The sequence below is a fragment of the Zonotrichia leucophrys genome, chromosome 7 (assembly GCF_028769735.1).
Source record: "Zonotrichia leucophrys gambelii isolate GWCS_2022_RI chromosome 7, RI_Zleu_2.0, whole genome shotgun sequence".
NCBI classification, from domain to species: Eukaryota; Metazoa; Chordata; class Aves; order Passeriformes; family Passerellidae; genus Zonotrichia; species Zonotrichia leucophrys.
In genome coordinates, this window is record NC_088177.1 from 36,587,698 (window position 1) to 36,610,702 (window position 23,005).

A 23,005-nucleotide genomic window follows, 5' to 3' on the forward strand; every position below is an offset into this window, starting at 1 on the left:
AGGTGACCGCGGAGCCACCTTGCCAAGCCAGGAGGGGCCGTGCCCACCCTGCCCAGCCAGGGGCACATCCTGGTGTCCCTGGGCACATCCCGGTGCCCTCGGCAAGTCCCGGTGTCACTGGGCACATCCTGGTCCCCCTGGGCACATCCCGGTTTCCCTGGACACATCCCAGTGCCCCCGGCACATCCCGGTGCCCACAGCACATCCCAGTGTCCATGGCACATCCCAGTGCCCCATGGCACATCCTGGTGCCCCACGACACATCCTGGTACCCCTGCCACATCCCGGTGCCCACGGCACATCCCGGTGCCCATGGGCACATCCCGGTGTCCATGGCACATCCCAGTGCCCACAGCACATCCCCGTGCCGACGGCACATCCTGGTACCCCTGGGCACATCCCAGTGTCCATGGCACATCCCAGTCCCCCTGGCACATCCTGGTCCCCATGGCACATCCCGGTGCCCACAGCACATCCCGGTGCCCACAGCACATCCCGGTGCCCACGGCACATCCCGGTGCCACCCGCACACCCCGGGACGCGGTGGCAGCGCCGGCCGCTCTCGGTGCCCACCGGGCCGTGCCAGGCTCGGTTCCCCGGCCCAGTGTGGCAGCCCCGGCAGGAGAAGCCGGTAATTTTCCACGCTGCCGGCCCGGGGAGGCGCGGAGCAGGCACGGCGAGCCTGGCCGGGCTCCACGGCGGGTTCACACCTCTCGCTTTCGCAAGACGCGCCGCTGATAAAAGCCCGAAAGGCAAAGAAAGGGCATTGCTCTGATTCACCCGGCATGCTGCAAGCTGTCCCGCTTTGTTCCCTCTCCTCTCTCCATCCCGGGACAGGAGAGGGGGATAATTCACCTTCCCAGGCTATTCCAGGCTCTGCCACCCTGCTCCTCTCTCCCAGCGAACCCAGGAGCTGCACATTGGCTGTGACACCTCCTAAGTGCTCAAGATAGATCACTTAAGAAAGAGTCTTCCATATGGTCCACGAGATTTAATTTTTTTTTAAGTGTTTTTTTTTCTCCCCCTTGCTTCTACAACTGTTACAGGGAGAGATATTTTTCCCCCCTGTTTGACACAGATATAATCTTCTTCTGATACACAAATGCCAGATGGCATGGCAAAAAAAAAAGATAATAAATGTGTCTGCAGCCTCGACAGTTAAGTCTGGGAACCTGGGAAATGGCTGTGGAGGAGCTGGGAGTGGCTGGATTTTTTTTTTTTTTTTTTTTTTTGAAGGGGGAGGAGGGGAAGGGGAGGCGGAGCATTCCATGGAAGGTGGTTTGAGGAAGCCGGGAATGCTCTGTGACCGTCCCATGCCCAGTCCCTGCCCCGCATCCCGGCCTGGGATTTGAGCTGTGAGCAAACCCAAGGAAACCTGGGTGGTGGAGGGGGGTTGTTCTTAAATTTACCTCTGGGAGGACGCTCTGGCACGCGATGAGAAGCAGGGAAGGCGAATTTCATAAATTCCCTGTGATGAGAAGCAGGGAAGGCAAATTCCATAAACCTGGTGGCCTGATGCAGGACTGTGAGCACAGCCCTGCCTGCTGCAAGGTGCTGAGGAGGGTGGCAGGGAAAGCCCTTCATTTGGTTAGGAGGACATCACAGCATGTCAATGTCACTTAATGCCCATCTGCACACGTGCTCTCCCTAATTATGGGGGTGACAAATGGCTCCTGTGCTGCCTTGTGCTCTGGGATAACCCTGGAAACGTGGCCTGTCACCAGAGCAAGGCATTTCCTCCCCAGACCTGTGTTTAATAAACAAATACAAGAGCAGTCAGGTTGGAAAAGGGCAGATTTTTTTTTTTCCCCTCTGCTCCAGCTGCTTGGATTTCTCCACCCTGGGCTTTGCCTCTTCCCTACTTCCTACATGGGGGATGCACGCAGGGATCATGCAGGGCCTGGAATGGAGTCACCATTCCTTGGAGGGGTTCAGAAAAGGAGCAGATGTGGCACTTGGGGACGTGGTTTATTGGTGAACATGGTGGTGATCATTCATGGTGGGACTCAAGGCCTTTTCCAACATCACTGATTCCGTGATCCTGCGGAAGCGCACCTGTCGCAGACATCTTTTATGGAAAATCTTCTTTTAAAGATTTTTTTCCTCCTGAGAAGCTGAGAGGCCTCAGGAACAAAATGTAAACATGGATTATCTGCTGCTGTGGAATGCAACAGGTGGATCTGTGATTGGCCCATCTTGGATGTTTCTAATTAATGGCCAATCACAGTCAGCTGGCTGGGACAGAGAGCAGAGCCACAAACCTTTGTTATCATTCTTTGCTATTCTATTCTTAGCTAGCCTTCTGATGAAACTTTTTCTTCTATTCTCTTAGTATAGTTTTAATGTAATATATATCATAAAATAATAAATCAGCCTTTGAAACATGGAGTCAGATCCTCATCTCTTCCCTCATCCAAAAACCCCTGTGAACACGGTCACACACACCCACCATGAACCTGCAGTGTGCACAAACTGGGGACCTCTGAGCCAAAATATCCCCACTGCTGGCCCCCAATCCATCGTGGAGAGTGGCTCCATGAGTGGTGGGAAAGCCTGTGTGGCTCTGTGTCCATCCTCCACCCGTCCATCCAGGAATTGTCCACAGCCTCTGTATGGATAACCAGCCACGCCATCCCTGAGCCAGCTGGGGGCCCTTGCTTGAGGTTGTGCAACTGTTTGTTTTTTTTTTTTTTAAGATTTACCATAAAAATGCAAACTCTGTGGGAGGCCAAAGGGCAGAGGGAACCTGCTCATGCACGAGGAAATAAAGCTGGAATTGCTTTTATGGAGCCTGGTCTGGAATAACTGCCCGTGCTGGCACGTCTCCTTCAGAGCAAGGGCTTGGCCCATGTGTCCCACGGGGTGGCTGTGATGGGGACCTGTCCCTGCATCCCTATGCTGGATTCCAGCCTTGGAGGCTCCTGCCTCACAAATGTGAGGGGAAATGGAAACAGGAGTGAAGCACCAGAAGGACACTGCCTGCTTCCCTCCTCATTCCTGCTGCATGTGCTTTCCTGATGGTTTTCCATAAAGCCCTGAGCAGCACTCAAGCTTTAATTTTAATAGAAAAGGCGGGAGATGGCCACAAATAGCATTTTTCAATCCTCTGGGCACATAAGCCAGGAAAAAAACCTATTTTCTGGCTGACCCACAGCCGGCAGTGTCTGGGCTTTTCCAGAGGCAGCTGCCGAGGATTGCCAAGGAGACCTTGGGCAGATGCGCTGCTGACTCAGGACACGTCGGTGTTTTATGGGAGCTCTCACAGGGCTAAAGAACAGTGGACATGCAGTGAAAAATGAGTGGCTCTTCTATCAGCTAAGGAGCTGTTGAGACAGCAAAGTGATTATTAGATTTTCCCCCCCACAAGGTTTATTGAGTTTGTGCGTGTCTCCGAGATGTTCCTGCTGCTCCTCGGATCTCCGGACGTGTCAGCTCCACCAGGGCACTTCCAATTATCCCCGCACCTGCCAGATAAGGGGGTCTCCAACAGGACTTTTAATTTCTTGGGAGAAAAAAAGCAAAAGGAGAAAAGAAACAGCTCAGCCATCCTGTATTTCTAGTGGACTTTGGATAGCAAAGAGCACAGGAGAGCAGGGGATGCTCCTTCACACCTCACTGCTCTATCCCTGCAGAAAAACAGGAATCAGGAATGCCTGGGGCCCTTCCAGGGCTGGGTTTTTTCAGCAATTCTGACAATCTGGAGAAGCTCCCTTCAAAATACACAGGCTCAACAAGTGGGCACCAGCCATGGGGTTTTGGGGGGAATTCCGCTGGGATTTCTCCAGTGTGTGCCCTCCGTGGTGAATGGAAGCTGGGATGGACTCAGTGGATGCCATGGGGGTGGGAGGAGCTGGGAGCTGCTGGAGACAAATATTCAGCTGACCACGCATGACAGGAGTGAGAGGGTTTAAATTACAGCAGGAAGGGTTTGGGGCAGACACCAGGAAGGGTTTTTTTCCATGGTAGGAAAAGTGAAGCACCAGCTACGACTTGGAGCACACTGCTGAAAGCAGCAGGATCTGGAAGGGATGGAGAGGATGGGGAGGAAGGAGATGGGGATGGATGAGGATGGACATGGGGATGGAAGAAAGTGTGGAGATGGAGATAAGGGGTTGAGATGGGAAGAGAATGGGGATGGAGATAGGGATGGGGATAGAATTGGGAATGGAGATAGGGATGGATGGGGAAGTGGATGAGGATGAAGAATGGGGATGGAGATGAGTTTGGGGATGGAGATAGGGATGGAGATTGGAAGTGAATGGGAATGGGGATGAAGATGGAGTTGGGATGGGTGGGGAAGGGGATGAGGATGGAGATAGGAATAGAGATGGGGTTAGGGATGGAGATGGAGACAGATGGGATTGGGGATGGAGATGGGGAAGGGGATGGGGTTGGGGATGGAGAATGGAGGTGGGGATGGAGATGGGGATGGGGATGGAGATGGGGATGGGGATGGGGTTGGGGATGGGGATGGGGATGGGGTTGGGGATGGGGATGGGGATGGGGATGGGGTTGGGGATGGAGATGGGGATGGGGATGGGGATGGGGATGGGGATGGGGATGGGGATGGGGATGGGGATGGGGTTGGGGATGGAGATGGGGATGGAGATGGGGATGGGGATGGGGTTGGGGATGGGGATGGGGATGAAGATGGGGTTGTGGCCTGATTCAGGGCTGGTGGTGGAGATGGGAACAATGGAGAATGGGGATGTGTGGGCCTGGAGCTGGCCCTGGGCTGGCCATGGGGCACAGAAGGGAGGCTGTGGGCCCTGTGGGGAGCCCAGCTCTGCTCCAGCCCCACTGCTCTTCCCACAGGCCCCAAGGCAGCCCCATCCCTGTCGGGCCAGCCCGGGCCAGCCCCTCCCCATCCACAGGCTGAGCACTCAGAGCCTGGAGCAAACAAGCCCTACAGAGATATTTGCTATTATTCCTGATTGCGTGGACTCCGGGGCGAGCGATTATCATATTTCCCTGTGATCAAAATGTTAGTGATTATCATAAAGGATGCTTTAGGCTTTGAGACAGATACAGACTCTTTCAACAGCATTTATTTCTGAAGAACCTTCATCTTTACTCTCTCTCGTGACAGCTGGGTTTTGAGTCATGAGCTGGTTGCAATTACTTTGCCTCTGTAATTCCATCTTTCCCACACTCTTCCTGGCTTCAGAGCCGCTGGAGGACGGTCACCTGTGTGGAGCTGTGCATGAAAATTGAATCCCAGCTGCAGGCAAGGCTAGGAGGAAGTGAACGTGGAATATTTCAATTTAAAGTGTGTTTATTGTGCATTCTGTCACTGATTTGATGTAAAAAAAATTTGCATGCAAATGACAGGAGATTTGCATCTCTCCTTTCACTGACTGCAGATGTTGAAAAAAAAATATATTTGAGGGTTTTGGGTTTTTTTTTTTTAGTTTTATTTTTTTTTAAGCTTTCAAAACATCTTAGAGGAGATTTTGGCGGCTGCTCTATTGAAGCATCTCTGTAAATGTGCTGACCTCCCCTGAAAAGAGCAGGCTGGTGCCAGGGCATGTGCACAGAGACATTTGCTGCAGCACTCTGTGGGCTCTGCCTTTCCCAGATTCCCAGCATCATTTTGGAGAGATGTGGTGCTGACGCCACCCTTGGACACGGAACCATTAAAAGGGAATTTTCGCATGGAAACACGTGGAAGGATTTTTTCTGAGCGGTGTGAGGATTCTGGTTGGGTTTTAGAACAGTTGTAATGGGCTGGAGAAAACTCTGAGCCAGGGTCCAAGGAACGAGGAAGCATCCAGAGAAACTGGGAGGCTTCTTCTTCCATCAGCTGGAGCGCGCACCAAGATCAAGGCAGCCTTGGGCAGCTTTGGCTGAAATTGTTCATTTTCCCCTTGAACCAGGCAGGGGCTCGAGCACATCTTGGGCAGGACAGGGGTGGGATGGGATGGGATGGGATGGGATACAATGGGATGGGATGGGATGGGATGGGATGGGATGGGACGGGACAGGACGGGACGGGATGGGATGGGATGGGATGGGATGGGATGGGATGGGATGGGATGCAATGGGATGCAATGGGATGCAATGGGATGCAATACAACCTTCCCACAGGAACCCCAGCCCTGCAGATCTCCCCTGCTTGGAGCAAATGTGCAGCTCCAGCAGGTGGACAGGGCACAATGTGGGTGCTGAAAATCACCCAAGCTGGAGCTGGTTCCATCTCATGGTCTCCTGAGAGAGGAGATGAGAATTCAGCCTCTTGCTTGGCTTGATTTATTCCACTCCTTCCTCTGCACTCCACGGCGTCAAGGACTTGATTTTTTCCCCTTGTCAAGGTATTTTCTGGGCCACGAAAGCCAGAAAAATGACCTCAGGAAAGAGAAACAAACAACACAAGCAGCAAACTCAAACAGGAATCAGGCAGCTAATGAACCAAGCTCTGCTGAGGTTGCTGCGGCTCCACAAAAAAAATTGGCAAAAAAGTCGCTCTTCCAAAGCTGCCAGATTTAAATAAGATGCTATCTCTGCATAGGGATTTTTTCCTCTTTTTTAAACATTAGCTCTCCATCTGCCTTCAGCTGAGGGCTATAAATAGATTTATACCTCTGTGTGTGTGTATGTACATGATGTTTTATATAGGTGTGAGTGCCCGGCGAGTGTCTGCACGTGCGTGTGTGTGTATAAAATATGCACAGGGGCTGGATGGAGCCATCCATCTATCAAGTTATTGGCCTGTCTGCTGCTCATTCGGGAGAGGGTTTAAAAGGAATTGCCTAAATACATAATACATGCTGGCTTTTTTTTCCTTTTTAAGAGACGAGTCAAGTCAAATGCTATGGTATAAATTTTTAATACCCCTATGACCTGATTTTTTTCCCCGTCTTGTGCGAGGAAGTTAACAATATGAAATGTCTTTCTGTTGTCTCTAATCATGGGCTGATTTGATAAGCTGTAATTATTATTCATGTTCGAGATCCGCAGCTAGGGAGATGCAGGAGGTGTGGGGACCATTGGGATGTTTAGGTTTATTATTATTTATTACTGCTATGAATAAAAGAATAATGATTTCAGAGATTCTGCCAAGTAGTTCAGGCTGCAGATTTAACTCCTTTAAAAACCGTTGCAATCCATTTGCATCGATGAGAGCCTCTTCAGCAGGGTTTTTTTTTTTGGTTCCTTACTCCGCTGGAGGGGTTGGAAAGCCAGAAAAAAAATGGAAGGAATTATTTCTGTAGGCCCTCCCAAAATGGATTGTGTTTGATGTCTGACCTTGGGCATCTCCCTGCTCACCTTGGCTGGAGCCCTTTTGAAATCCCAGCTGATGGAGACCGAGTGCTCTGGTTTGGACATAAAGGTGTGGGGATGGGTTCTCCTGCACATCCTCCACATACAAAATAGGATTTAGCTTGGAGGAGGGAAGGGAAGATCACTGTGCAGAGAGCTTGGCTGCTTTCAGACCCAGAACCAGCATGGCACTGTCTGTAGAATAAAGCAAATGTGTCTGCGGGCTCCTGACTCATCTTTCCAGTGAGGTGAGGGCTTTGGGCCTTTGGCATCTGTGGGTGGATGGGAGAAAATGCATTGCTTGTTTGTCCCTGTTTCCCTCCTGGAATCTGAATTGCCTTCAGCCATCACTCTTGCTGCTGTCTCTGTAAGTATAGTCTGTCCTTGAAGGAGGAGTGAACACATTTAAGTAACATCCCTTCAGGAAAACAAATTTTTTAAAAAGTGGCTGTAGGCTCCAGGAAAAGATGCTTTCATAAAGCTCCGCCATGTGATGGCCAGAAACACCAGAAGGAAGAGTTCTGGAGGCCATGGCTTGAAAAACACCCAGTGAGGAGCCTGGAATGTCAGGGGTGAGGGGAAAAGGTCAGGAACAGGTGCCCATGGATCCCTGCTGGAACAAATGCTGAGCACTGCCCTGGCAGGGGCTGATGTCCTTTGCAGAAACCCTGGTGGCCACGTCCTATCCAGAGGCTGGTGGGAATTTTGAAGGTGGGAATGAGGGGCTGGGAGGGGCAGTGAGGCTTTGGGGAGTGGTGGTGCAGGGGGTGGGGACAGTGATGGTGTTCCAGTGCCATTTCCCTGCTGTCTATTTCCATTCATTTGCCCATTTCACTACCATTTCCAGTGGTGGTGTTTCAGTGCCATTTTCCCTGCTCTCCATTTCCATTCATTTGCCCATTTCATTGCCATTTGCAGTGGTGGTGTTTCAGTGCCATTTTCCTGCTCTATGTTTCCATTCCAATGCCCATTTCACTGCCATTTTCAGTGATGGCGTTCCAGTGCCATTTTCCTGCTCTATGTTTCCATTCATTTGCCCATTTCACTGCGATTTTCAATGGTGGTGTTCCAGTGCCATTTTCCCTGCTCTCTGTTTCCATTCATTTGCCCATTTCATTGCCATTTGCAGTGGTGGTGTTTCAGTGCCATTTCCCTGGTCTCTGTTTCCATCCCAATTCCCATTTCGCTGCCATTTTCAGTGCCATTTTCCCTGCTCTCTGTTTCCTGGAGTTGCATCTTCTTCGTAGCATACTCAGAGGTAAGGAATGAATCTGGGAACATAAAACTCACAGATCCTTTCCAAACAACCACACAGAGCCCCTGGTGCTGCAGCTTTACATCTCCCTGTCTTCAGCCTCTTTGCACTATAAGGGAGGACTTGAATTTGAGGTTGTCCACACCAGCACCACCGATCTCTCCTTTCCAGTGCCAGATTTCACATCTGCCAGCTCTCCAGGCCTCACACATTCTGCCATCCACCTTCTCCTCTGCAACCAGGGCAGAAGTTTGAAGACATGAGCCACAGCATATGCCGTTGTCTCCTCCCAGAGATGAACAAAGTATATTGTTGTGCTCCAAATGTGATGGGTTTTTTTTCCCCCATTAAATGTTTTCTAGCTGCATAGACCAACCATCTGTTTCTCTTTCTCCCTTCCATCATTCAATTCTTTGCACATTATTCAAATTAATTATCAATTAAGAACCAGAACGTCTGGATAATCAAATTACAGAATGGTAAGATGGTCAGAGTAACACAGCACCTTATTAAAAGCCTCCAGACAGTTAACAAGACAATAAATTCCTGATCTTTTGTTCTGGAGATGAACCTTCATCCCAGTAAATGAAAACAAAGTGACACGTATCTCTTCTTGGTCATTTATTTATGAATGCAGGGAAGGACTAACGCCCTTCTCATTGCAGATTTCAGATCACAATCTCCTCCTCTCGGATGTCAAACTAACCCAGATAATAAAACAGCTCCAGTCTCGAGACATTCCCCAGGGAGATAAGAAACTTCTCTGTTATTTTTTCTTTTCGCGCTAAAGGGAATCTGGTTTAAAAGGCATGAAATTAGCCGTCCTTTAGGCCTGTGGGTTCCCCCAGGGGAGAGGAGCAGTTCTGGGGGTGCAGGCAGAGCAGCAGTGTGGCTGCTGTGCCCTTGGGCAGCTGCAGGAGCAGTTGGGCCGTGGTTCCCTTCCCCACTCTCCGTGCTGAGGGATAATTTATGAGGCTTGGCAGCAGGGCTGGCACGCAGGGCGAGCCAGGGGAAGGGGAGGGTGGAGGAGAGCTGATTGTGCCCTGTGTGATACCTGAGAGACTCTGGCTCTGGCCATCTGTACAGCCTGATGTGCCCGAGCCCTTCCTGCAGGAACCCCTGAGGCTGCTGGGCCTCCTCCGGCAGGCTGAGGGGGCGGCGCATCCTCAGCCGGGAAAGCAGGGATCACCTGGAATTTAGGCCTGGAAAGCACCGGGAGGATCTGGTTATGAGTCCCAGGGGATGAAGCCCACCTAGCCCACCCCTGGTGACCAGGCTGCCACCTCCAGTCATTGGCACCTTTTGTTTTCAGCTGTGGTTTCACTCGAGGGCGGGTTTGCGGTGGTACCAAGAGCACAGATGCCCCATCAGCCCTCAGGGAGCTGCAGCCTTTCCTCCCTGAGGCTCTTCATGAACCTCAAGAATTGGAAATTCTTGGCCCAGTGAAGATGGATTTCTGTATAGTATTTAGCCTTCCTGGGTCAAAACAAAACAAGGACAAAATAACAGATGCAACCCCAGATCACATTATGTACAGAAACGCCACATCTCGGTGCAAGGACGATCACGCTGTCCAACAAGGCTCCGTTACAATTACTGCAAGGAGTCTCTTTCATTTGTGGGGACAGAATTTAGTTGGGCCCCTGGGGTTGCAGCAGCCCAAAGCTGTGCCATTCACACAAACTGGACAGCTCCTGCTGTGACATCTCCTTTCCCTCAGCGCCGTCCCCATCGTCCCCACGTTGTCCTTGCACGGTCACAAGTAGAGAGGTGGCACATTCCCATGCCAGACCAAACCCCACCGTCCAAGCTGCTGCACCCAGGCAGGGATGCAAATCACGGCACTGCCGGGAACATATTCCGAGTGGCACGCGGGATGCGCGCCCGCTTTGCCCATTGTGTCAGGAAAACAGAAATGCTTGTCAAAATACCAGCTCGAGTCGGAGCTCGCGGCTTCTGCAGGGATAAAAGAACCATGTTGGCAAGCACAGGACTAGACAGGCAGATGTCCTCCTCTCCACCCACTAGAATTTTATTGGCAATTGAGTTAACAACCTCTTTGCATATGAAAGTAGCGGAGAGGCGCTGCCGCGGCCTCAGCCTCGCTGGCAGGAGACTTGGCTGCAAAACCAGTGAGACATTTGACAAGGAAGCAATATGTTAGCAGCATCCCTCCATCCCTGTTATCGGGGCCAAATTGCCATGGCACTTGCAGCCATGTGGAGGCATTAGATGCAAAGTGTTAGACGCCCTGCCATTCTTCCCCCGTCATTTTCTCCTTTCTCTTCTCCCTTTTTTTCAGAGCAGCCTGGTCCTGACACTCCCCTTCGAGTGGCTCTGGAGCCAATCCTGCCTTGTGCTGCTGTATATCCTTGGAAAATAGGCTGCCAGGTGCTGAACACCCACATTTTGAAGGGATGGCTCATGGTAATAAGAGATTTCTGCAGGGTTTTTTTTGTTGTTGTTGTTTGGTTTCTCTTTGGTTTTTTTCTTCCCTCCCCCCCCCCACTTATTTTTTTTTCTCCCCTTTTTTAAAATGTAGAAGCAACAGCATTTCCAAGTTTTCCTTTCAGAGGTCATGTTTCTGAGCTGATGAATGGGAGGAATATACAGACTGGCAAATCCCCTCCTCATATTGAACACTTGGAATCTGTACCCCACAGCAGCTGTCCCCACTCCCTTTAGATTTACAGGCTCCCAGTGGAAAAACCCCTGAGTTTCATGAATCCCTGGTGAAAAGTGCCACCACAACTCCCCATTTTCCCTGCTCTGTGCAGTGCCCAGCAGAGCACGCAGGTATTTACGTATTTGCTGCTGTGTTTGTCTCGTGTTGTCATGGACATTTCCAGCCTGGGATCCAGGAGCACAGGACCAGACATGCACAGCTTGATCCTCCTTTTCTCTGCTGGATAAACTGCAGGCACTGCCTGGAATCCTCTGTCACCCCTCAGCAAGGGGACACCGAGTCGCTCACTGGGAGGTTTCACACCTGGAGGACCTGGCCTATAATAGTGTTGTGTCTGCTGCCTCCAGATGTTGATTGTTTAAAAGGATTTTGGGAGCCAGACTGCAGCTCCAAAGTCACATTGGTGGTCTTCAAATGGCATTTTCCCACTATCCCGGTGTTTTGGAGGAGCTGTGTTGAGAGAAGCTCACTGTCACTCTGCCAAGGGGCTCAATCAGTGAACAACCAAATTCTGGGAATACCAAAAGTTCAGACCAGAAAACCCCAGACAAGTTAGGCAGCCCCATTTTCCACTTCCCAACCCTGCACCACGAGCCTGCACACCTCCTCAGGGCCTGCATTCAACCTGAGCCTCCCAGCTTCTCCTGGCAAGGGAGTGGCAGCTCTTAGAGGGCTCGGCATGGCAATCAGAAAATTCTGCTCTTTGCTCTCCCCGAGCTCCTCTGCACTCCATTTTCTGCGTGACAATTTATTCCAAGTATCAAAAGGCTCAAGCCTCTCCTGGTAATTCCTTCTGGCCAGGGAATGGGCATCTGCTCCCTTTGATAGTGGGTCGCTCCTCCATTGGGATGTGCACACCAAGGTCAGGAATGAGGCTGATCTCGTGTTATTCACCTGAAAAAAAACAGAAAACAGCAGAAAAGGAGATAATTACCTGCCTTTTACACGGGCAGGGTAATGTGCCTTTTGTAGTGAGTGATTTAATGTAAGCAAGAGTCAACTGCAGCTTTCCAATGAGTGTTAATTGCTCATTAGTCGTTGGGATGAGACGTTTTTGGGTGGAAGGGGATGGAGGTACTTGAGGGGAAAACGGCTTATTTGGAAGGGTGGGAGGATTAGAGGTGTGGAAAGAGAAGGGTGAATATGGTGTGATTGGAGCACCAAAAGGGATCATTCCACCCAAAATAAAGCACCTGATTATCAGCAGTCTTTCCATGGATGTTCCTGGAGAATAGCTTTGCATAAACATCTGCTGCCTTCAAAAGGCTCTGAGGTGGCACAGCAAAGTCCTGTGGCTTTTGGGGGTTGGAAACCTGAAGAATCATCGCTTGCCCTGGAAATCATCCCACACATCCTGATGTGTTCCCTGGGCAGAGCCTTTTCTCTCCTGCTTTTGTGCTTTCACCTCTGCAAACCATTCCAGCGCCGAGCGTCCCCCTCTGGAAAAGCACATGCCAAACTTCATTTTCTGTGTCAAATCAGCAGGAAACCTCGCAGGGAAACAATTCCCTCCGTGACATCTGTAAAGGGGAATTCTGCCCTGCAGGAAGGGCTCTGCATGGCCCAGAGCAGTGAGCCATGGTGGACAGGCCCATCCCAGCCTGGAGATCCAGCCCATCCCACCAGGCAGGGGGAGAAGGCATTTCTGGAATAATTCTCTTTTTGTGAAAAATGCCAGTGGCTTGTTTTTAAAATTTTAAAAGTTTAATAGTAATAAAATGGTTATAAAAATAGCAATATAATTAGAGTAATAATAATTTGGACAATTTGGACAATATGAGACAATAGAAATAAAGAGTTATGGACAATCCGGGTACGTTTTTCTGGGCAAAAGCCGAAAAAGGACCTACGTTAACAGAGGATTAACCCTTAAAAGCAACAGCCTGTTGCATATTCATACCCCTCATACATGATGCATAAATTCCATTGAAACACAGGATTCTGTGGTCAGTGTCAGCTTCTTCCTCTGAATCCTGACAGCATTGTCCTGCCCGAGCAAGGTGGGAAGGAGTTCGTTTCGTCTGATAATGGAGCACTAAATTCTCTTTCTCTGAAAGATTCAGGTGTCCTGTGTCTGCTGTCTCAGCTCGAGTCCTTTCTTTAGCAAAAAAGCATCCTACACAGCATAGTTTCCATTTTAACATTTTTTGTAACCTAAAACTATATTTAACAACACTACTCAAGAGAATTAATACAGCATCACTTTCTAACACAGCACATATAATATTCATTTTAATATTTGCCAAAAGGCAATCATAGTGGCTGCCACTGCCACCCACCCCTGGGGCAGATCTGCTGCTTTGATCTCCCCCTGACCTCTGCAGCACGGAAAGCTGATCCTATCGATTGGACCTGGGTTATGATTTTCCGCAGATTGCCCCAAAAGCTGCTAATTGTGCACACAGCTATTTATAGCAGCCCAGAGCAGGAGGCAGGAGGCTTTGATGGCCTGAGGGGTTATCTGCACACCCAGCCCCGGAGCTGACACTTCAGCATTTTCTTTTAAGTGATGGCAAGAGGCATTTCAAAGCAGACATGTTCTGCTTGCTTTGAAAGGCCTCTGAAATTTCCCACCTCCTTTCAAAAGGCAAGAGCTCATTTGCTGCTGACCTTCTGGAATTTCTTGCTGTGTGTGTTTGGGAGCTGGGGGCTGGAGGATAATTTGGGGTCAGACCTGCTCCCGGCTGGGGTTGGGGACGCCACGAGTTGTGTCCCTCTCCTCATCGTGGGCACGCAGGAGAAGGTGTCAGGGCTGGAAGGGGAGGTCTGGCAGCTGCTGTGTGACCAATCCCACCCTCCTGCATCCCCAGCCTGGCTTTGGGACGTCTGTGCCTGCAGCAGGTGCTGGAGCAGTCGGGGATCAATGCAGAGAGCCCTGAGCAGGATGCTCCTGCAGCCTGGGTTCCTTTGGTGGCCTCACCATCTCTGCTGGCTCCCACCAGTGTGCCTGGAATGCAGGTGCCAAACCAGCCAGCTAATGCTGCATCCTCTGCTAAAAAACCCATTTGTGGCCCTGCATTTGTTCCTTGCTTGTCCTGTGTGGGGTCCTGTGTCCCCTTGCCTTTGCTGGGAGAGGGAGTCCTTGATTTTAGCTGCTTGGAAAAATAAAAATCAGTGTTTATTGAGGGGACTGCTGCAGGATTCTGTGCCTGGCTGCCTCTGAGCTATTTGTTCCTTTCCTGGCCCTTTTTCTGCCTCTGCTGCAGGTGAAATTAAAAAGCAGCACTGTGACGGTGTTCACAGGGGTTCTTGGATTAGGGAAGAGATGAGAATGTTGACTCCATGTTTCAGAAGGCTTGATTTATTATTTTATCATATATATTACATTAAAACTATACTAAAAGAATAGAAGAAAAGGTTTCATCAGAACACTGGCTAAGCTAAGAATAGAAAAAGAAAGAATGATAACAAAGCTTGTGCCTCAGACAGAGAGTCTGAGCCAGCTGACTGTGATTGGCCGTTAATTACAAACAACCACGTGAGACCAATCAAAGATCCACCTGTTGCATTCCACAGCAGCAGATAACCACTATTTACATTTTGTTCCTGAGGCCTCCCAGCTTCTCAGGAGGAAAAATCCTAAGGAAAGGATTTTCATGAAAAGATGTCTGCGACAGGGCACCACCACTTGACTGATGCAGAGTAGCCCTGTGCGGTGTCAGTGGATGTTGCTCCAGCAGCACCAGCCCCTCGTGCTGAGCCCCCTGGTTCAAGCCCAAGGGCTGTGCAGGATCAGCTCCTGCTCATCACAGATGCAGCCCACTGACTCCTTCAGTCAAAAGAGAGATTTATTTTTTTTCCCCGTGCATTGTATCGAGTGCTTGCTCGCAACAGCCTGGAGCAGTCATTCAGAATATTTTAAGAGTGTCTTTCATGCTGTCTGAAATACCTGGCAGTGCACAAAGGCCCAAAGTGGGAGTAATTGACTGCAGGATTATTCTCTGCTGCCTGAAATAAAAGTGCAGTGTCTGCGAGTGTGACACGGAGCCAGAGCCACGCTGAGAGGCTCGTGGAGCCTTTTGGTGCAATTAAACCAAATTATCCTGGTGCCACCAGGTGCTTCTTGCAGAAATCCCACCTTGGCTGGGACAGCAGGGGCTGGCAGGGGCTTGGAGGCTGGGAGATTGGGATATTCACAGCAATTGGGATATTCATAGCAACATGGCATTTGTCCTGGGGCAGGGGCTCTGGGAGATGAATCTTTGTCGCAGACATCTTTTCATGAAAATCCTTTCCTTAGGATTTTTCCTCCTGAGAAGCTGGGTGGCCTCAGGAACAAAATGTAAACATTGATTATCTGCTGCTGTGGAATGCAACAGGTGCATCTGTGATTGGCCCATGTGGGATGTTTTTAATTAATGGCCAATCACAGTGAGCAGGCTTGGACAGAGAGTCTGGGACAGCTGCCCTTGTTATCATTCTTTGCTATTCTATTCTTAGCCAGCCTTCTGATTAAACCTTTTCTTCCATTCTTTTAGTGTAGTTTTAATGTAATATATCTCATAAAATAATAAATCAAGCCTTCTGAAACATGGAGTCAGATCTCCATTTCTTCCCTCATCCTAAGACCCCTCTGAACACCATCACAGAGATCTTCACAGGGAAAACCTCCTGGGAGGATCTTGGAGGAGCTCCCATGGGCTTCAGAGGCTGCTCTGCCCGTGCCAATCCAGTGGTTGCTGCATTTCATAACCAACATCCTTTGGGACAGTCACCTGGGATCTCCCTGAGCCCTGGAATACGGATCCCAGAGCCCTGGCGCTGTGTCAGGCCATGCCTGGGTCTGGAGGGTGCTCAGCCCAGCTTCTCAAACTGCCAGGAGCTGTTTTACAGGGCTGTGTCCTTCCTCTCCCAGCCAGACGTGTGTGTCTCCATCCCTCAGCCATCCCTGAGGATCCTGTTAAATCAGCCCAGGCTCATAAAGGATTACAAAGCCCCGCTGACAGCCAGGGCTCCTTGTAAAATGGGGAAAGGTGTGGTGAGAAAACAAAAAGAGGAGTGTCTGGTGGGGAGAAACCAACACCTCCTCATCAGCAGAGGTGTATCCTTGAGCAGGAATCATGGGCTGGGTTGGAAAGGACAGAAAAGCTCCTCCTGTCCCACCCCCTTGTCCCACACCTTCCATTGGGCCAGGCTGCTCCAAGCCCTGTCCAGCCTGACCTTGTCGCAGCAAAATGTGTCTTTGAACAACACTAAAGGGTCAGAGCTGGACATCCATGGGCTCTGCCATTCCACAACCTCCCAGCTGTGGTTTTTGGGCTCTGCCAGGTTAATTGGCAGACCCAAGGCTCCCCAGGGCAATATCCACCAGCACTCATGCAATGAGGACAAATGAGGGTAAAGAGAGGGGCAGTATGGAAGAAGGCATGCCAACCATCCATGGAGATGCTTCCAAGGACAACTCCTTGGGAACAATCTCCACAAGGCACTCTGGAGTTAAAAGTGCATCTGCCAGGTAGCACGCCCTTCACCCAAGATCCTTCTCTTCTTCTCAGGATTATGCTTTTGTTACGTGACTTCAGGGGAAGAAAAATGCGTAAATAAGCCAGATGTGACTTGTGTGGCTGGGAAGGAGCCAATACTTGACCCTGTCACTTCATCAAAATGCTTTCCCTGATTTTCATTCTGTTCTGGAGGCGGGCACTGATTGGTGCTGCTGACAGATGTGCACAGAAGCTTTCAGCTTTCCTCAGAGCTCCGAGCTCTCCTGGAAGCAGCCCATGAATTATTAAGGCAGGAGATTACCTTAACTGGAATGGATGTGGCTCTTACCTCAACACTGAAGTTGGGGCTCACTCCCAGGGCTGGGCAGAGGGTTGGAAACCCAAAATGGGAAAGGCTCTCCTTGCTTTTACGGGAACTTTGCAGCAGCTTTCAGGAGCTTTGGCTCCAGAGTGGATCTGGAGTCTTCGTGCTGCACGTTTCCATTTTTGTGTTTTAAAAAATTCCTCCTTGGCGCTGCTTTTGGTTATTTATTTATTTTTCCTTTCTTGAAGGTTCTGGAGTGCCTGTTGATGGATTCCTGCTGGCCATGGCCCTGGGGTTCCTGGGGCAGCACAGCCCCAAGCACTGCTCTTCCTTGCTCTCCCTGAGTCACCGGCCCCTGATCAGAGCAGGGTTCTGGCCTCCCTGATGGACCCCTGGAATGAAAGGAATGAGCAGGGAGGATGGAGCAGCAGCAAACCCTGCCAGGGCAGAGCCCAGAATGCATCTCAGAGCCCCCCAGAGCAGCAAAGCCCTCCCTGGTGGGACAGGCCAGGCTCAGCCTGTGCAGGACAGGGATGGCTCAGACCCTGCTGCCCCCTTGTCCCTGGCCGGGGCTGGGGGACATCCACTGTCCCCACCAGCTGGACAGGCTCTGGGGGAATCAGAGTGTGTGCTGTGTGCTCCTCTGGGAGCTCTGGAGCTCCCTGCTCACCTTCCACACCCCAAATCCATCACCGGGACAAACATCCGACTGCATTAGGGCAAAGCTGTCCCTTGGGCCTCGTAGGTGCTGATAGGAACATCTCAGCTCCCAGTTTATATTCCCATAAATCTTGAGGAAGGTGATTTTCCTGGTGTGGGTTGGTTTTTTTCTTTTTAATCTTCTCTCTGGTTCCCTGCTTTAATTACCAGCCGCAGGCGCCGCGCTAACGAGCAGGGCACACTCTCCTTGCCACGGAGCTGCCAGGCTCAGGGAGCAGCTGGAATTCCTGAAATTCCACTGCAAAGCTTCCCCAGCACCCTGGTTCTGAGCTGCAGGGAGAGCTGGGCACGCCTGGGCGCTGGGAATTTGTGGGAACCCAAATATTTCACACAGGGAATATTTCCCTGTCTGCTCTGGGGTGCCCTGACTTTGACCCTCACTCATGGAGAAAGTTTCCTAGAGTTCAAGATAGACTGGAACCCACAAATGTGTGAAATAGATTGTAGAGAGTAGTGTAGGTGTGTCACTTAGGTGAGAAATTGAGGTTTTGGGATTTTTGTGGATGGAAGCAAAGATGGAGGGCACAGGGTTTCTTCTCCATGCTTCTTCTTCCTGCTTCTCCATGGGTTTGGGTGGCATTTTGTAATTGGGCAGAAAAGCCCCCATTGCAGCTCTGTGGGATCAGTTATTGGTTTAAAAGGGAAAATAATACAGGTGTCAGCTCTTCATTGGATAATTTAGTCTTAAAAGGCCTTGTAACAAGAGCTTGTTGGCCGTTTTGTGCCTTCTAATGAAAAGCCGCAGAACTCGCAGTAGTGAGACTGTTTTACTGATAAGAAATAATAAAAATAATAAACACCTGAGTCCAAACATGAAATACTATCTCAAGTGCCTTCAATCCAGACCCAGAGAAACCCACAACTGGAATCCCCCACATGAATTCAGCCTTTTTCTGGGCTGTTCCCTCCCTGCCCATTCACAGAGGATGCTGGGGATGTGCAGGATGCTGGATGCTCCCTGTGGGGCCCCTCCAGCCCAGGATTTTCTGTGATTCTGTGGTTTCACATCCCCTGCTGCAGGTGCCTCCTGGGATCTCACCCTCTGGATGCTCCCAGGGATGCAGCTGCTCCCCAAACCCTGCTGAGGGAGCACTGATAGGCTGAGAAGCACTCTGGGCTGCTTTGCTCTCCATTTACAGAGGGGGATGGTTTGATTGCAAACCCATTTAGGATTTGTTTTCATGGTTTCAGGCTCTTCCTTGGCATTAAAGTGCTCCAAGACTGCAGCCAACCACTAAAATGCAAAAACCACCCATAAGAAAATATACATTAAATGGAGCAAAACAAAAAAACCCCTAAACCCACGACTTGGATAAATTAAGTGAAACACACCATAAAACAATAGGAACTATTATAAATCACACCTAACCAACAAAATCAACATACCAATATCTGGTTTGCCAGCACATACTTCTCTGATAAAAATAAACTGTTCTTGGAATCAACCCCTGCTTTGATTTATATCTCCCAGTCCAAGTACACACAAGGAGGATGTAAAATCTGCTAATATAAATACCACTGGTCTCAGGCTTTTATCAGATGCCTTCTACCAGGAAGAAAAAAAAAGCCTCTTTTCTTTTCCTGCTCAGGCAATTAGCGTGTTCCTTTGAGCCAAGCTCCCGTGTGTTTCCTCCTTTTTCAAAGCCCTAATCCTGGGTGTGGGCCCCACTGAAAATTACCCCAGCTCTCCGTGCCAGGGAACATCCCTGAGCCCTAAGCCAGGCTTACAGGGAGGGTGGCAATGAAACACAGCCACAGACAGGGGTGCAGAGCAGCTGCAGAGGGCCCAGAGGGGGATTGGACCCCTCTTGAAAAGGATGAAGCCCCCCAGGGCCAAGCTGGGAATTTTTGGGGAGATGCTTGGGAGGCACCTGCTCTCTCCGTAGCCGTGGTGGGACCGTGCTGCTCATCATGGAATGGTTTGGCTGGGAGGGACATCAAAACCCATCCTATCCCACCCTTGCCACGGACAGGGACACCTTCCACCATCCCAGGCTGCTCCAAGCCCCATCCAGCCTGGCCTTGGGCACTGCCAGGGATCCAGGAGACCTCTCCCCATCCCAGTTTTACCCCGTGGCAGGGAATGAGGAGAATATCCTGGAGCTGAGGGTGCCCGTGTGTGCCCCTCACCCTTTGGTGGTGCAGCACAAGCGCTGCCTCCTGCAGCTTCCAGAGTGCTCCCTCCTCTCCCACTGATCCTGGGCAAACAACCTGGCATTAATAATTCATTCTGTGGGTTTTGCCTCTGTGGTGCAAATCTAATTATCCCAGCTGTGCGCTGGCCAGGCTTTGGGAACGGCACGTGGAATAATTCGGGTTTGATCCCAGAGTTGCCATTTTCCATCTGGCTTTTCCTTGGAGAGGCAGCGGGGCTGATGGGGCTCTCACCTGCACTGCACAGAGCCAGGTGAAAGCTCCATCCTCTCTCTGTGTTTACAGATCTGAACTATTTGTGGAGGGGATAATCTCTGCTCCCAGATGGGAGTTCAGTGGTCAGGAAGGGCTTGGAGCTGGAGCAATGCTGGAGAACCCAAGAGCATCCAGGTGGGATAATTCAGTCTGCAGAGGGCTACACTCAGCATGGCATCGTGGATCTGGGAAATAACACACCTGCAGTGCCCTGAAAACCACAGCCCAAAGCTGGGGGAGCTGATAGAAAATCCAGCTTTGCCTTCCACTGTCTGCTTGTGCCTTCGGAGGCTGCACTGCCAGGACATTTGGCATTCCTGGGCCTCCTGAGCTTCCCTCATCCTCCTGCACTTTTTGCTGGAGGTACAGCTTTCCTCTGAAACAAACAAACCAAAAAATATTAATTTTTGTTTGGAAACAAACCAAAAATATTAATTTTATTCCCTTCCAGCGAGCACATTTCTTATTCTTACCTATTCTAAAGAACACTTGGGACAACTCGGGGCGCACAGGATTCACTTCTCTTTCACCCCCTGCTTACTTGTGCTGTTTTTCCAGTGGATTTATGGCCAGGATCCAGCTGTGGCTGGATCAGAGGAAGGGCTGGGATTTACAGCCAGGGAGGGATGTCCCAGGGAAGGACAAACTCGGGAGGAGGAGGAGGAGGATGGGCCACGGGAGGATGCCTCGCTGGGGTCGGGTTGTTCTGACATTCCTGGGGCAGCGCTCATCCTGCAGCTCCTGTGATTTGCTGCCCGAGCCTCCTTCATGGGCTGAGGAGATGCAGATTTTCCATTTCCCCAGATTTAAATCGCTGACCAGATCACAATGGCCTGGGACAATATTTACTTATTTATTTTTTATTATTCTGCTGATTTTTTGGGTGAGTCCTCGTTGTTTGGGGATATTTTGGAGCCCCGTGGTTTTCTGCACAAGATGTGCCCCCCGTGCCTGGGCTTGCCAGCGCCAGAGGAGAGGCAAAGCACTGGGGCTGTGTCCAAAATGAAGGGATGTGAGCACACAAACCCAAACTTCCTGCCACTGCAAAGCTATCAAGAGCCCTTGACTGCTTTGAATCCTGTCCTGATTAGTAATGATGTTTTTAATTGAAATTTCAAGGTTCATTACTGAATGCAGATTAATTAAATTGTGAGGAGAGATAATGAGAAATGTTCCCTTTGGAGCCATAAAGGAGCACACGTGTCCTAGCAGGATTTTCCCAGCCTGATTTGCTGCCCATCTCCCCAGAGAGCCCCTCCTGGGGTGTGGAGCTGCCATGAGAGGGGCTCCATCCATCCATCCATCATCCATCCATCCATCCATCCATCCATCATCCATCCATCCATTCCTCATCCATCCATCCTCCATCCATCCATCCATCCATCCATCCATCCATCATCCATCCTCCATCCATCCATCCATCCATCCATCCATCCATCCATCCATCCATCCATCCATCCATCCATCCATCCATCCATCCATCCATCCATCCATCCATCTCATCCATCCATCCATCCATCCATCCATCTATCCATCCATCCATCCATCCATCCATCCATCCATCCATCCATCCATCCATCCATCCATCCATCCATCCATCCATCCATCCATCCATCCATCCATCCATCCATCCATCCATCCATCCATCCATCCATCCATCCATCCATCCATCCCATCCATCCATCATCCATCCATCCATCCATCCATCCATCCATCATCCATCCATCATCCATCCATCCATCCATCCATCCATCCATCCATCATCCATCCATCCATCCATCCATCCATCCATCCATCCATCCATCCATCCATCATCCATCCATCCATCCATCCATCCATCCATCCATCCATCCATCATCCATCCATCATCCATCCATCATCCATCATCCATCCATTCCATCCATCCATCCATCCATCCATCATCCATCCATCCATCATCCATCCATCCATCCATCCATCCATCATCCATCATCCATCCATCATCCATCATCCATCATCCATCCATCCATCCATCCATCCATCCATCCATCCATCCATCCATCCATCATCATCCATCCATCCATCCATCCATCCTCCATCCATCCATCCATCCATCATCATCCTCATCCATCCATTCCATCCATCCATCCATCCATCCATCCCATCCATCCATCATCCATCCATCATCCATCCATCTCATCCATCCATCCATCCATCCATCCATCCATCCATCATCATCCATCACATCCATCCATCCATCCATCCATCCATCCATCATCCATCATCCATCATCCATCCATCCATCCATCCATCCATCATCCATCCATCCATCCATCCCATCCATCCATCCATCCATCCATCCATTCCATCCCATCCATCATCCATCCATCCATCATCATATCCCATCCATCCATCCATCCATCCATCCATCCATCCATCATCCATCCATCCATCCATCCATCATCCATCCATCCATCCATCCATCCATCCATCCATCCATCCATCCATCCATCCATCCACATATCTTCTGGAGAGCTCTGTGAAAATTAGAAAGCTTTAATTGGGCTCATCTGGACCCTGGTGGAATTACTCTCCGGACTGCAGGATGATGGAGCAGATAAAACAGCACTGAAGATATTATTTCCTGGAAGCTTTTCTATTTCTGTCAGCTCTTGCTCGCTAGCTCTGCCCTCCCTGGGGGACGAGCTCTGCTTTCACACACTAGTGGGTTTTTATTTTGGCAAAAGAAAAAGTGGGTTTTGGCAGAAAAAAGAGACAGTACATCAATGAAAAGGGGAAACCAATTTTTTTTTTCCCCCAAATGCTTCAAAGCTACCAGTTAAGGGTTTCCAAAAAGCTTTGGCGTGGAGAGTAAGTGGATGCTAAAAGAGATGGGAATTGGCTCCTGTCCTGCACAACTTTCATGATTGCTTGAAAAAGCACCCGAG